At 46.5% G+C, this 16006-nt stretch overlaps 1 long non-coding RNA gene and 1 other non-coding gene across 2 annotated transcripts in view; one reads left to right on the top strand and one right to left on the bottom strand.

Annotated features, from left to right (window-relative positions):
* LOC141569347 (uncharacterized) overlaps positions 1-16006 on the top strand; it is a 450266-nt gene that overhangs the window by 76240 nt on the left and 358020 nt on the right. The window lies entirely within an intron of this gene.
* LOC141569407 (U6 spliceosomal RNA) lies at positions 14782-14885 on the bottom strand. Its single transcript, XR_012493019.2, has one exon. It is a non-coding gene; the product is annotated as a U6 spliceosomal RNA (small nuclear RNA).

The raw sequence follows: 16006 nt of genomic DNA, 5'->3' as shown, positions 1-16006 counted from the left end.
CAGCAGAGCAGGTCGACGTGAGTGGTTCTCGTGGAGCCGGCCCTGCTGCCCTCGTTGCTCCCGCCCCCAGACTCTATTTTGTGAACCTGAGCTTGTCACACACCATTGTTTTTCTGTTAACCACCTAAACTTGCAAATTAAATCTGCACACCCAGAAACTGTCTTATCTGTCATTTTCTTTTAAACTGGTCGTAACAGCCCAACAGACTGAGGCCCACAAATGCTGACGCGTAACCAATAGGAACCCCAAGCCTTGTCATCAACCTCGACAGGACTGGGGACCTGAGTGTCCTGGGTTATATCGTAATCGCGGAGAAGCCCTCGTTAGTGTGTTCGCGTCACACTGCGTGCCCGGTGGCCAGAGCCTCCCTGCTCCGCTCTCTGCTCTCCCTTCCCTTCCCGGTCTTCGTCTTCCCCGTCTCCCACTCCATCGGCCATGCTTTCTTCTTCCCTATGGCAAGCTGGCTGCTTCTTGGCAGTGGCATATTTGTGGACTTGGTCTTTTGGTGACATCTTCTTGTAATAAGGAGATCTGTCTCTGGGTACCTCCTCGCCAGAGGGTGTGCTTACTTAAAGTGTAAAATGTCACCATCTACCAAGAATGACAGTAACCCTCTGGGTGAAGAAGCAGCAGCCACTGTGTTATTAATCACTCAGGAGGCAGAGAGGAAGCACCAACCATCTCAAAGCAGAAGGCTGGCTTTAGCTGGATTTGAACCCTCTTCATTGTGTTCCCCTCCACGTCATCTTGTGCAAGGGCCTAAATGGTCACCTCGCCTTCTCACTATTCCACAGCCCAGAAAAAAAGCCAAGAGGCAGGAAAACCCACAGCACCAACTGTGCTGGACCTAGAAGCAGCGGGAGCTTGCGCTTTACGTGCTAAGAGCCACGTTGGCTGAGCAAACAGGAAACCCCTTAGGAGTGAGCTGACACTAGCTAGCTCGACGTTACTGTCACAGTCAGTGATGTGGGCGGGGGTGGGGGTGTTGGGGGAGCAGGCAGGGGCTGCATTCTGACCCCTACAGAGCTGGCATTCGCCACTGTCCCATCTCAATGTCCCTTAAACGGGACAGCAGCCATAGCCTGCCATGTACCGGGGATGGATGGAAACTGGACCTAAGGACACCCCACGTGGCCATGACGTTCTGGATGGTTACACAAGCATGGAAAAATGGGGAGGGGGGCTCTCACTTTGGTTTGTCTGTAGCAAACCACAAAATGATCCCAGCTTTGTTCCACAGTGAGGTTGTCTGGCTGCCATACATTCCTGGATCTGGCACTCCCGTACCTGTGCACACCGGCATTCTTCCTGCACCCCACAGGATGCTGGTGACAGCTCCCCAAATCCCACATCTCTGCAACTGAAAGCAGAATACCTTTTGTGTAGATCCCTTGTAGCTTCCAATACTTTACTTTTTTTTCCAGCCAAATCATGGGTTTCTGATTATCCTGGCATAGTACCAGCTCCATCGTCATAACTGGAATTTTCCCAGGAAGGAATTCTCTTAAAATTGAAACTGAAAAAAAAGGTTTTATATTTTCCATGATCATTTTATGCTATAATGTGTGTATTTTATTTTGTATTTGTGATAGTATTTAGATTTAGTCACATGAAGCAGTTGACATAAAGAAAACAGTTGAGAGCTGGACTTTTTACTTTAGTCTGAATCGCATGGGTCAGTTCACAGCTGATGACATCACAGGTGATCAGGCCTCCATGTGGGGAGTCAGCTGGACTTTAGTTCTTAATACGTGGCCACACGCTTCAGGCTGGCAGGGCGTTTCAGAGCTCACGCAGTTACCTGCATTCATGAGCCACTGTACCTGAGTATTTCAGGATACTGTGTGCAATGTGTTTGATGGACTATGCCAGTGTTTTAGGTGCATTATTTAATTCCCTTCTCATGGCAACCACAGCGAGTAGAGGTTAGTATACCAATTTTGTAGATGAAGGTACTGTGTTTCCAAGAGGATAGATAAATTAAGCAGAAGAACTGAGTTTCAATGGTAGGTCTGTCTTAAAGTCTAAGTTCGATCCTATTTCTAGAAGAAAAACTTCATAGAAGAAAACTTCATTATTTTTTACAATAAGTGAATATTTACCGACTTGGATGCATAGATTTTTCTCTGGACCTTTACATTGAATTCACACACTTAGCTTTTCCATTTATTACCAGCATGTCAGATTTTTTACTTGAATTTGAATTTTTTAAAAAATGCAAGAACATGCTTAGTGAATAAATCAATCACAAAAAGCCCTTTGACACTCTGAGATGTGACACATTTTTCCAACCTAATACGCAAGAAGGTATGTCCACTACACAGCAATCGGTGAGGTCTTAGGTAGTTTTGAGATTTGTTGTCAAGTTTGCAGTGGAAAATATAAATTAGCCCTCTGAACTCTAAGGTTTTGGGTTTTATTTGAGGCTAGAATGGACACCCAAATATCAGCAAGATTTAAAAATTTCAAGAAATAATTACTACACACATATCCCAGGCAAGAAACACACAAGGCCTGTGTTCCTGTAGAGAGCAAGAGAATTACCACCATTAGCGTCTCCCACATTTTGAAAATTACAATGTATATATATTTTTAAATCTCAAAAACAAAATATACCAGAAGAATTACTTAGGTGTTTTCTTTCTTTCTCTAAGTATGGGATTCTAACTTAGTAAGTGAGAGTGACTACAGATTGGGTTCATATGTATTTACGTTAATTGTTTGGAGGCAGCATGGACCAGATTGGAAAATCAGTGATTAGCTGACTGGCCATTTATATTTATGTGAAAAATCTTAATAGATTTTCAGCAAGTCATTCAGTTATTTTCTTCCTTTACTATTCAAATTAGTCAACATATGTCTAATGAAATGAGTATAAACACCAAGTTTAGAGTAATTTGATTTGGGTTAAAATTCTTGACTCCTTTGTGATTAATGGAAACAAACACCCTTCCCCACAATTCAAGCCATCCTGTGTCAGTGGTCCAGAGAGTTGCACGGCCTCTGTTGAACGACAGTTTAAACTGAAATGAAATCATCAGAGCACCTTTGGTTTAACAATTATGCTGGGTGAGAATATTTTAGGGTTTCTGGATGGGTCAGCCTTAATGTTTAGGAAGGAAAAACGTGGTGGGTGCCCTGCAGAACATTTTCTGTATGTCCTGCCCAAAGAGACACAAAAGCCAGTGAAGCCCCTGAAATAAACTAATAAACCACAATTGTTCAAGCTTGAAATAAATATCAAGTAAGATTTCTAATCAGATTGACGTTGAGGGCAGCTCCTACTGCTAGGCAACCAGTTGACCTGAGCTTAATTTAAATCAGTGTCGTTGGGTCTCCTGATGGGAACTACCAGTCAGGAGAGTTTCTGTGACTTACAAAACATGCTGATATAATACTTCTTCCCACCCCCACTTTCAAAAAGTGATGTCATATTGATGACTTCGTTTGTGGAGCCAGATGAGGTTGGGAAATATTACAATTATCTGAATAAATCGGGCCAAAATAAAACGTTCACTAAAATCATCCAGGTACTGGAAGGTATGTTTGATATTTTGGGGTTGAACTGTCCAATTCCATCATTCTTTTGCTTTTTGTGTGTGTCTAGACGCCAGTGAGGTCACATGAGATCGGCGTCAGTGGTGCTGGTATGGTTTTCTGTCTCCCTGTTACATTATTCTCGTCCCTCCTTACGAGCTCTTTTCCTGCCTCTTCTGTTTCCGTGGCCCAGTCTTGAAGCAAGGCCCACCATCCCAACTATGAGCACTTGTAGGGTCCCAGTGTGGGAACAGTGGTTCTCTGGGGACGCTCGGCTTCCGGGTCTGTCCCCTTAAATCAGCTAAAAAGACGGCGGGCTTGTGGGAGGTACCAAGTGGCATTCGAAGTAACGGCAGTGTTGGATCCCCAAATGCCGAGTCCCAGCTAATGTCGTGTGTGAGTCCCGACACACACTGCCACGTCTTGTTTAGGCGTCACGGGATCCACACAGAGGGTCCCTTGAGTGTCACTGTTCCCACTTGTCGTTTTCGGTAACGCCAAACCAAGACTACATTTTCTGCCTGTAGATTTCCGTTTGCCCTCCAAACACAACTGGACAGTTGATTTCTTTTTGCTGAGTCTTCTATCCATAAGCATTTGTCCACATGTGTTTTGTCTGCTTGAGGAGCAGGAGAAGTTTCAGACACCAAACACGTCGACTGTGTCACTAGCAGGAGTAACTAAGGGCTAAGGAAACACACCTGCTAGTCAGGAGGGTACATTGAACCAAAACAGCAAGTTACCAGTTTTACCTATGAAACTGCAAAGTTTTTTTTTTCCAAATGATCATTTAGTCCTGGTAAATTGGGGTAAAACACATAGTTATTTGAAAAAAATAAATAAATTTATTTTGGAAATAAATGTGTATACATGAATGTTTACACACTTTGGAACAGTAATTTTATTTGTAGGCTTATTTTATAATTACCTAGTTCTTACATAGAAAACATTATATGAAAGAGGACGTTCAATGGTCTACTATTTTATAGTTATTGACATAACAACACAGAAGTCTACCAGTAACAAATTCTGATACAAGTGTGCAACACCCGCTAGTGCTAGTTCGCAACTGTTTGCATTGATAGTGACAGAAAGTAGGGACGGCTGCTTTGCAACAGTAACGCTGCAGAAAGGAAGGCAGGCACCAGGTGTGGCTGGGAACTGTCTGTCTCTGCCGCAGTTATGACAGTGGCACTCCCAGGTCCTGGAATCAACTACGGGGATTCAGTGGGAATTACTGGGAAAATGATACAAAGTAACCTCTGTGAGGCACAAAGTCAGCGCTCAAACGTGCTGTGATGATAATGACATTCTTGTTCTCCGCGTAAAAAGCCCTGGAAGGTAATAGAGCAAAATCCTGACGGAGGTGGGATTAGGTGATTCCCTTCCTTTTTCTGTTTCCATGTTTTCAGTATTGTGCGTATGCAACTTTTCTCATAAACATTAATTCACATGAATAGCCGGATAATAGGGTAGCCAAAGAATTGTAAAATGCGTTGTGCGTAGTGAACTCTTACGTCGTGCTTACTGTGTGGACATTCCTTAAAGCGCCTCACAGATCTGTCTGAAATGGACACTGTGGAAAAAGACAGGTTACATCTGTGCGTTCTGTGTGAGTCAAGTTGGCCGCAGGTCACTGATTATGTATGTGTCATTAGGCCTTTTCAATAGGTATGGTTTTCAATATACAAAAAGCCGAAACCAGCTCATTTCAGATTGGTGGCCCCCGCGTTTTCTGTTGGGACACCTTGGGGATTTGTTTGGTCCAACTCAGAAGGGTAGAGCCCTCGGCAACAGGAGTAGGTATTTTACTTACGGTTTCTAGATGAGAGAACTGGGGCTCAGAGAGGAAGTGCCCTGCCCTCGCTCGCAGCCTGGTGGCTTTTGGAGCTGGTGGCGTTAGTGGTCTGGAGGTGACACGGGGCCCTGAGAAGCGTTTTTATGGTGAAAGGGCAGCATTGTCCGTTTATTTGGCAATTAGGTGACAGGAAGCAGGCTAGACAGCAGGTCACAGAGGAACAGACAAGCAGAGGAAGGGACTCAGGACTCCACCCACTGGGGAACTTGGCTTAAGCTTGGCAACATTGTAAAGGCTTCTATGGCAATAGGAAATAGACGGCAAAATGCAAGTAATTAGACCTACCTGAAAAGTACCACTGTGCGTAGTTATTCATTCATTTGATAAGCCCCTCAGGGAATCGGGAATCGGACAGGAAGGATACAAAGTGAATGAGATGCAGGCACATTGTTACGAGCTGCAGGAGGAACCCAGGCTGGTATTCAAAATAGGAAACAGGTTCTTTTATGGAAAGAGTCCGCTTTTAAAGGATGCGGAAAGTAATCTGCAATAAAAAGTAACTTTCTCCTGTAGATTGTATTCAGAATGGATTACCAGTATTGAGCCCAAGTTTCAGTTGTGTGCCCATTACACACACACACACACACACACACTCACACAACAGTGGCTGTAGAGAGGACATTCAAGAAATGCTGATGCAAACGGTGGTACAACTAATATTTATTGAATCCACGTGTGTGCGAAGACAGCCCCACGTTCACGTCCTTGAGCACCAAGGTGGGATTTACTAGGGAACGTTATGGAAGGAAACGATAAAAGTGCTGTCTCAACAAACACATTTATTTATGAACTATTTCAGGCTTATTAGGAAGAATCAGTTCTGGGTTGTCGAGTTTTGGGCTCTAAAACACAGATGAATCTCTACTGATCACGAGCCCATCGCTTGGGCAGGTTTGCCTCTCCTGTACTCTGTGTCTCTTGCTTAGTTCCCCTCACATGTCAAGTCAACCTTCTCAAACTCCACGTTACACAGTATCTCCAATGAATAAAAAGACCTTTTGTGAGTGTGTGTGTGTCGTGCATGTGTGTGTATCAGTGCGCGTGAGGGTGTCTTCTGGGCCAACCCATATTGGGATCTGTTTAAACCTCTTACTTTGTGCTCAGATGTCACCCTGCCAGAATTCATTATGTCCTATTAATTAATTAATTAAACTAAATTTATCCAGAACAGGCTTTACGAGGTGGAGTAAAAACAATGTTATGAGAGGCGTCCCGGAGTGGCTTGTCTCCGATGGCCACCAGGGTTGCGGCCCCAGCACTTGCTGTCAGTGCCACTGCAGGCAGGGGCTGAGGTGACGTGAACATTTAGTAACTGAAGGTGGGGGGCAGGGGGGTCAAAGCAGTTACTTTACTTCTGGAGCTGGATATGGGGGAAATGTTTCTTTTCTAGACCACTGCGAAATCACACACGTCACTCGGGTTTCTTGATAAGCAAAAACACATCCTGCCCCTATCCCAACACACACTCAGCAGTTCCAGCGGGGACGTCACCGAGGTGCTGGAGTGGCCCTAACGACCCAGCTGATGCGTACCGACCTCTCCTGGCTCCAGTCCTGCACTGGTGCTCCCTCCGACTTTTCACGTCAACTGTGTGAACTCAGGGCAGCCACCTCGCACCCCCTTAGCGTCAGGTTCCTTCCTGTTTTCCAAATGGGGGTAAACACACTTGTCTCATCTCCCCGAGTGACTATGAGGATAAAACATAGCATGAAACCCTGTCTGCAAAGCTCAGCATGACAGAGAATAAAGTGTCATTACCGGATGGCTTTGCAAGCATCCTGTTAGGGAGTTTTCAATGTGTAGACGTGTGTCTAGGGCTCCGTCTTGAGGTCTGCCTCGGTCCGGTGTGACCTTGGGTGTGAAAGCTGGACTGGGTGACAGTGATGGCTGAGGCGCACACGTCACTGTGAAGCTGTCGTAGGGTCAGGTGAGCATTTACTGCAGGAGAAATATTACACCTGAATATTACAGGCTGTGAGAAAGCCTAAGAAGGCAGTGGCATAAAGTTAGAAAGGAATGGTTAAAAAAAATGGGGGAAAAACCAACAACAACAAGAAAATAGGTAGTGATGAGAAATAAGAAATAGAATGTGCTCGGGTCTTAGGCCCGTTGTCTCCCCGCAAATGTAGGAGTGAAACTAAAGCCTGTAATACCCGAAATAGTGGTGAGTGCATGGCTTTGTTGAATATTTGTTGAATGAAACATCTGAACAAGTATTAAGAAGGCAGGTAGTTCTGTCCAACACACACATTAGAAACGCTTACCCATTCTGGCTCTCACACCTTGAATGGAAATCAATGGGAAAAATCAAATTTGATTTACTTAAATTCTCTGTAAACCGACTTCTCAGGAACACGTCTGTTTCAGGGTGTGAAATACAGTGATTTGCAGGAAGCTGACTGTTGCCCCCCCCATGACACTAGCAGTGACTTTGGTTTCTGATGATTGACAGCTCAACTGAATTGTTTGTGGTTGTGTTTAATCGAAAATTAATCCTTTTAAAACTGTACGAGTCAGTAGTTCATAGCTGTATGAGTAACTATCAGAACTGTGGGTTACGTGTCTTTTGTGGGTTGACTCTCCTTCCTAGACCTGTTTTCAAATAAGGCAGAAAAAAGTCTGTCAGTGTGAATAGTGCAGGCCTGCAGTAAGATTTCTCTAAGAGGCACACGTATAAATTGAACTTGAGATTGAACTTGGGAACTTGAGAGGCAGATATATAAACTGAAATTGAACTCAGAAGGTGATATTTCCATCTACCTTCCCTTCGCGCTGAAGAGTTGGGTCTGGACCTAGCCTGGGTTCTTTCCTCTAAGACAGCTGTTCTCTGTACAAAGCAACCTCGTAGAGTTGTCAGGAAAATGAAATAAATTTTCCAGAACTTATCCGCTAAATAAACCAGTGTGTTTTCAGATTACATTTCTGAATACCTGATGGGATTTTTAAGCTAGTTATGCTTTGAATTGGAAGTTACAGTGTAGGCCTAACCAGCAAAAGGCCTGCTGGCTGATTTCAATTACTTGTACATGTCCCCAAACTTGATGGCAATGTTATGTTAAGGGGATCTAAGGGTAAAAGGAAAAAAGAAGTTTGAGGCAACTTAGTGTAAGTGTAACACGAGGGCTAACTGTTTGAGTCCTGCTCTCTCTCCTCTGTGCCCCCCAACCTGCGTGTCTTGGGGCTCACAGTCCTGGCCGAGCCTGCCAGGCCCCGGCACTCGGTGCTGAAATGCGTCCTTCTTCCCTCTTCCCTTCCTGCAACGTCCCTGGATGGTGTCTGTTCTGGACGGCAGTGCTGCAAGGTAGCGTAAGACTGCGTGCCTCACCGGGAGCTTTGCACAAGGCAGAGATAAACCTGTGCTGTGTTATGCTGTTCAGAGCTGGGGGCTTGGCAGGTGGGGCAGTATTCGTGCGTCCAGTTATCGTGGTGGCGGCTCTGTGCCTCATTTCCTTTCCTTCTGTGGGGCTCAGGTTGGAGTTCACTGACCTCTGTATCCGTGTCTGTATCTTTCTCTGTATAAAATCTTCCCAGTGATCAGATGTGGAATTTTCAGTAAGAACTTCCACTGGCTGAGAAACGCCACTGTTTTTGATTTGCCTCAAGACATTCCTTGTGAATTCTGTACATATTCCTTAAAAGAGAGGGTATCTTGGTTCCTACTAAATGCATTTTTTTGTACTAAAATATTATCTATTTACTAGTTTAAAAAAGGGAATATGCTGGTTGTACCCTGGAAACCTCTCTCTCCCCCTCCCCCTCCCCTCCCCTCCCCTCCCCCTCCCCCTCCCCTCCCCTCCCCTCCCCTCCCCTCCCCCCTCCCCCTCCCCCTCCCCCCCCCTGTCCGAATACCGTAACAGTATAAAGGCCACAGTTCTGTTCTTCTTCTCAATGTGGACAAGTTAAAAGTTAAATCTATCCCATGACTATACTATCCCATTATTCATTATTGTAACGATTAAAGCAAAACAAAGACCACTTCAGCAAAGACTGTGACTTGTCCTCTATGCTTTTCTTCTGCCCTACTTCTCCGGACGTGGAGTTTTAGCTTGGCACGTGGCCGTCCAGCAAGAGCCCACACTGCCCAGCCTCCCTTGCAGCTAGTGTGGTCGCTGTCGGTGGACGTGGCGTGTGTGACCTCACGGCTTTCTCTCTCTTTTCCTCTTTTCTTGGATGTGCTGCTATTGATCAGTTCTCACCAAGCAGATGAAGACACTGCTCTGAAGCAGTGCTTCTCAATTACTATGTTGTGTACCCAGCAGTCTTGTTTAAATGTCGCTGCTGATTTGGAGGCCTGTCGAGCCTGAGCATTCACATTTTTGACAAGGTCCCATGTGATGCTGCTGCTGCTGGTCCAGGACCACAGGGGGAAGGACCAGATCTTACAGGACGACAGACATGGAGACAGAAGAAACCTGGAGCCCCGGACGACCTCTAGGAGCAGGGCTTTGTCACGTGCCCTGCACCGCTCCTCTCCATGTTGCTTAGTGAGAGGCATCAACTTGTATCATACCCACCATGGTTTGGGATTTACTTGTCAGCTCTAGCTCAGGTTTCAATGAATACAAAAGGTTACGTTAACGGTAACAAGCATCACTTACTGGTGCTTAGCACATGGCAGACACTTGTAGTCATGACCAGTGTCATACTCATAATGCCCCAATGACGTATGACATCCTTTTTATGGATATAGAAACTAAGGCAAGAGGGGATCTGTAACTCACACAAGTTATCAGCGGCAGACTTGATATTAAAACTTGGATGTCTCTGTCCTCAAATGAGACGTTCATCACCAAATGGCTCTCAATGTGACCGATGCGTTTAACTTGGGGTAGCTGTGTTTTGGACCTGTTCAGCCCCCCCAAGGTTCTGTTCTCTCTCTTCCAGCCAACAAGTCAGGGAGGATCATTCTTTGTCCTCCCTGGGAAAGGGGACTGCAGACCGTCACTCTTTCTGTCCACCGTTCATTCTCAACCAAGATCACAGGAAGAAACAGACCGAGGCTATAGCAGGCACTGTGTACACGCCTCAGCTGGAGATTAAAAAGACCTCTTGTCTTTTGTTCCTTCATCTTTCGAGGGTCTCGTCTTCTACTGATCAGCTCTTTTTGGCCCCTCGTGAGCTTCCAGAGAGAAGGAAAGAGATGCTAATGGATTCCACGTCTGAAAAATGTCAGGTCTGGCAGAGAGGGGCAATCCAGGACCCATGCTTCATGTCCGTCTTCCTTTGGGCTCCATCACTGTCAGGACAGTGAGACTGAAGTTCCTGTGGCCCAGAGGAGGGTGGATGCAGACCCTCCTGCTCCCTCCCCCATCTAGCTCATCCTGAGGCTGTGTCACTGGGCGGGAGCAAAGCCACGTGACACAGCACGCTCGCCAAGTCATGCGTGGGGAGAAGAACAGATGGATTAAGACATTTTGCAAACACAACTCTGGATTAAAAGTCAAACCTCAAAGGTGGCATTTCCCCATTTCCCGCCCCAGAAAAGAGGAATCCACGTCTTCTGCCCGGAGGTTAGGTCTATTGTGTCTGTGACAGAATAACAATGACATTTCTACTTAAAACTCCCTATGACCTTTCTAAGGCAGCTGTTAGTGCTTCACTTGTTCAGATGTTTTTCTCTTTCCCCCTGGAGATCGCCTTGCGTTTATAACAACGAGAGCCTAATAGGGAACGCAAGAGAGGGGGAGGAGGAAGGAAGAGGAGGAAACAGGTGCAAGAGGAGGAGGTGGTGTGAAACCGTGAGATGAGAAGGGAAGGGGAAAGGAGGCCAAGGAGAGGAGTTTGCCTGTAGAATAATTGTAAATTCTAGGTCTCCAAGCTGAGATGTCAGACAGTGCTGTGTTGCTTTCCACTCATTGCAAGATTAGTGGATTTCAGTGGACGGGATCCTCCCGGTAATGCAGAAAGTCCCGGCAATTGTTGTGGATGCTGGGCCCGCGGTACAAGGGCGGATTTCAGCTGCAGAGCTGACCCTTTGCCCAGTCTCCCCAGGGGCTGTTCTCCGTGGGCACCCCCAGCCCCCCCGCCCCTGCAGCCTCTCGTCTCAGGGGTGGGCGCGAAGCCCCGCCTGCTGGGATCCAAAGGCACCTGTGGTTCTAGGTTCCTGCTCAGGGTTCCATCCCCACTCACCACGCTGACAAGCTCAAACCGCGCCCCTAGTGGACAGCAGTGAAATCACACAGCAAACTCCCCAAGTAATATTTGCGTGGTAATACTCAAAGGAATTGTAAATATCCTGGTTAAAATTTTAGATCTTTTGGCAGAATTCGAAATAAATGTTTTTCAACATAGAGTTTTTTCCCCCAGATACTTGGTCATGTAAAAACATATAGTAACTGACTCTGAATGCCCGCCAAGAAGAGGAATCTCGCCCTCTCAGTTTGTGACCAGTTTGATAAAAGGTATCTATTTTTCTTTCACACAGATAAAACAACCAGCATCAATAAATAACACTAAAAATGTAAAGAATTTTAAAACAGCAAACTGAACTTGAGAAAGGAGAGATGCGCTCACTTTCTTAAGAACTCGGATTGCCCAGTTGGCGACACAGGTACCAGTGGCACACTCGTCACCACAGGGAGCGGAGTCTGTTACCCACCCGGTAGTTGTTCAGTATTGTCCCTAAAGTCCTGTGCTCTCACTAGAGAAGGGATTGGTTCACCTCTTGACTGAATCTGACTGCCAACCAGCTGGCCCATAACTTGTCAGCAGTAACACGTGCATATCCATTTGTTTAAGCTGCTGAAGTGTGGTCGTGTGCTCGGCTGCGGGAGCAGACGGCAACCCCATGTGCAGCTGGCGGGTCCTGTCAGCGGCCCCTTGAATGGGTCGGCTCACAGAATCAGTCCCGGATTCAGCAGAATCCCAGCGTGGAATTCGGCTTCAGGAACACAGCTCCTTTTTGTGGTAGGTGCGCAGAAGATTCTCTCCCTCTCCCTCCCTTTATAACATACATCAAACCTCTGCGACAGGAGGTGACACTAGATGGGGAGGTCACTGCCTGTGCGCCTGAGATGGTGGGAGACCACTGGGTAAGCGCTTAAGTGCAGGGGGTGGATGGCAGATGAGCAAGCAGAGGGCGTGTGTAAGGTGTGTTAAGCGACGTCTGAGAATGCAGATGAGGGGCCGCACTCAGTTCGCCGAGAACATGAGGAAAACCTGGCAGAAGACATTTCCTTGGAGCTCAGTTTTCAGGGACAGGTCTGAACTGTGATGCACGATATCTGATCGTTGGACCAGCAGCCCCAGCCCCACGAGAGCTTGTCAGAAATGCAGACGCTCTGATCCTGCCTGGAGCTCGGAGTCGAAATCTGCATTTTGAAAAGGCCCTCAGTTGCCTTCTATGTGCTTTCAGGTTTGGGTGACAGTCCGGTGAGGGTGATGGTTCTCACCTTGTCTGCACATTAGAATCATCTGGGGGAGTGAAGAAATATTAGTGCCCAGGGTCACTCTGTCTAGAGTTTGTCACCGCACTGGCCTGGGTAGAAGGTGTGTGGAGTGTTCTGGCAGCAGCCACTGGTCTGTGTGGCTACAGGCCTGTGTTAGGGTGTTGTTTCGTATGACTGGATCTCAAGGTATGAGAACACAGCGGGTGTGATCGAGTTCCAGGAGACTGAGACAGTCTTTCAACTCTCGGAGCCACAAATATGGATGTTCTAGAAAAGGTCGCGGTGACTTTTGTTGATGCCTGGGTTTCAGGCAAGCTCACATGACAAAAACCTTAGACTACCTGGAGACATGCACATAAAAGAAACTGAAAACACAAAAACAAACATCGCCTACCACATTGAAGGGGTTGGAAGCAGGAGGCCAGGATAAAGGAGGCAGATAGTACGTGGAGATCTCCTTGTCACGGCTGCCTGTCATGAACACAGGCTCCTGGGCAACTTCCGGGAAAGTTTATGGAGGAGATGGTGTCAGGAGGAAGTTAATTAAACTATACAACTTCCTTACGGTTTGGTCCTGTGCTGCATCTTGCCTCTCTTGGCTCTGCATGGAGAGAGAATTTAAACCCCAGAATCTGTCACTGATGGATGGTACAGGTCCCATGGCGTTCTCACTGTATCCATTGCAATGTTTGGGCCAAGTTCCAATCAGAAAATTACTTTCTATTGACTGTAAATTTCACACCTCTAGCATGAAGACTTCTCATAACACACGCTCTCTAAATTGGCATCGGGTCCAAATATGACACATCCCCTCCAATGGGCTTCAAATTGAGCCACAGCCTTGGCTAAACATATTTTAATGACAACACATAACATTCAGGTCATCGAAAGAATATTTCCCCCTTCGTATGATACATGTGCTGCTGGCATAAAATTATATGAGTTACGTTCCCTTTCGGCGTTGGGAGGGTCGGGAAATCTTTTTCACTTTCAGTCTGAAATTACTCTGCGGTATAAATTATTACTCACGGTTCAACACTTGCTATGCTCGGCCCAGAGGTGGCTGGCTTCTCAAAGGCTCTGTGATTTATGGTGGAGGCAGAGACTGAGACTGCCTCTGAGCAGACATGTACCTGCCCCACGTTCCCTCTGTCAGGTCAACAGAGGGTTGAGAGGAGACGGGTCCCAGCAATCAGACCAGTCAGAACCTGTTGCCCCATCGATATGGGATAATACGCGTAAGGAGGGCAGTGGGAGTCCCTGGGGGGACGTCTGTTCTGTTCGGTTCACTCTCGATTTTGTTTCTCGGGTCCCTCAAGACTGGCACCAGCTAGAATCTGGAATGATCTAAGGGGCAGACTCTGGGCTCCAGTGCTGGACTTGCCACTTGCTAACTTTTGAGCGTGAACAATTAACATCTCAGCCTTCACTGCTTCAGTGATAAGATGGAGATGGTGTATTTCTTGCTTAATTGACAAGGTTATTGTTTCACTCAAGTGAGACAAATGATGGGAAATACTGTGTGATCAGTGCCGGTGTCAAGTGCATTTATTAGCTGGAAGGTACCATCATCGCATGTGCTGGGCTCACCTCAGGGCCATCAGTGTTTTATGCTGACCTGCCCACCTGCCCACAGGTGTTTAAACATGACCCTGCTGGGCCTTTTCCAGGACAATGTCCTTCCTGTTCACCTTGTGTAACTGGAGTTCCATATAGTTTTTATCCCAAGAAAAAAATGTTTAAATGTCTCTTCTTGATTGCAAAGGACATAAATCTCTGGCACCTGGCCTCCTTCAGAAACTAAAAGGCCCAGTTAACAGCCATCCAGAGGAGAGCAGAAAAGGATGAAACTAACAGGTTTTCTACAATTTTTGGAAACTCTTCATTACTTGAGTTAAGCCTCAAAAGGTAAAAGAGCTTTTCTTTAGCAAGTCAGAAGGTTTAGAAATTTAGAGGTACTATTCATTCATTCATTCATTCATTCATTCATTCATCTAATAAATATGGAACGCTTCACGCATTTGCATGTCATCCTTGCGCAGGGGCCATGCTCATCTCTGTCTCGTTCCAATTTTAGTACCTGTGCTGCTGGAGCAAGCACTAGTGGGATTGATTTTTTAAAAAATGGAAAAGGCACTGTGGTGGTTCTCTGTCAATAATTAATGCCTCTTTATAAGCGTGTCTGCATTAGGGAAAGCGGTCTGAGGGTCACCCTGGCCCACGAGGCAATGAAATTGGCATCGGACCGTGTTGTACTCAGGGCCCCTGGGGCTCTGTTTCTCCAGGCGACAGGGGTCGTTGATGGCAGCGTCTGAAAGGACACGTGTGTCTGTGTAGAGCAATGTCCATCTCTGGCAGAACTGGTGAAAGTGCTTTGCCGCACAAACACAGAACGCAGACTGGAATGTGGTAGCAACGCTTCTTGTAGAGCCTGGCCCAAACGAGTGACCTGTGTGTGTGGACGGCCAGGGGTTGTGGCACTGGGACTTTGGGGAGTTCTAGAATTCCTAAATAGAAATGGGCAATTCCACTGCCCATGTAGGCTGAATTTTTTTTTTCCTTTCCTATGTAGGCTATTCGACTTTCACTGTAAATATCTCTTGCTTAACACTTTTAAAGATTAATTTCTTTTTACCATGGAACTTGGCATCTGTTTTGTAGAGAAGAATTCTGGGTACCTCGAGGAAGAGTGACTTTTCCTCCACTTTCCCAGTGGATTGCGGCAGATTTTAAATGAAGGCACCTTCTAACCCTCCATTCTGAATTTCAGAGGCTTTTATCTCTAGGTCCATTATCTGTCGTTCCCCAGAGTCACGCTCCTCGGACAGGAATAACTACTACCGTGTTTCCCCCAAAATAAGACCTAGCTGGACAATCAGCTCTACTGTCTTTTGGAGCAAAAATTAATATAAGAGCCAGATGGGTGACTTAGTGCCATGGAAGGGCCTTGCCTGAATGTTTGCCACTTGTAACTGACTCACGTTAAAGAAGGCCTGGGGCCACGCTTGGGGAGGTCAGAGACGGGTGGTGTCGCTTTGCGGAAAGGAGGAGAAATCGTCTCCGCGGCAGAGCCCGCAGAGCCCTTGTTTCTGGGCACAGCGGGGCCGGTGTGGCTGGAGACGCTGACTTGAGTGAGAGCTGCCTGTTAAATACCTGCTGCATTAGCGAAGCTCCTTGAGTGGCCTTGAAAACCACGGAAGTGCCAGGAAGCTTTACGTCCAG

Source organism: Rhinolophus sinicus, chromosome 11 (assembly GCF_057876585.1).
Source record: "Rhinolophus sinicus isolate RSI-liver-muscle chromosome 11, RSI-T2T, whole genome shotgun sequence".
Taxonomy (NCBI): domain Eukaryota; kingdom Metazoa; phylum Chordata; class Mammalia; order Chiroptera; family Rhinolophidae; genus Rhinolophus; species Rhinolophus sinicus.
Note: the sequence above shows the minus strand (reverse complement) of the source record. Positions and strands in the feature narration are given on the sequence as shown.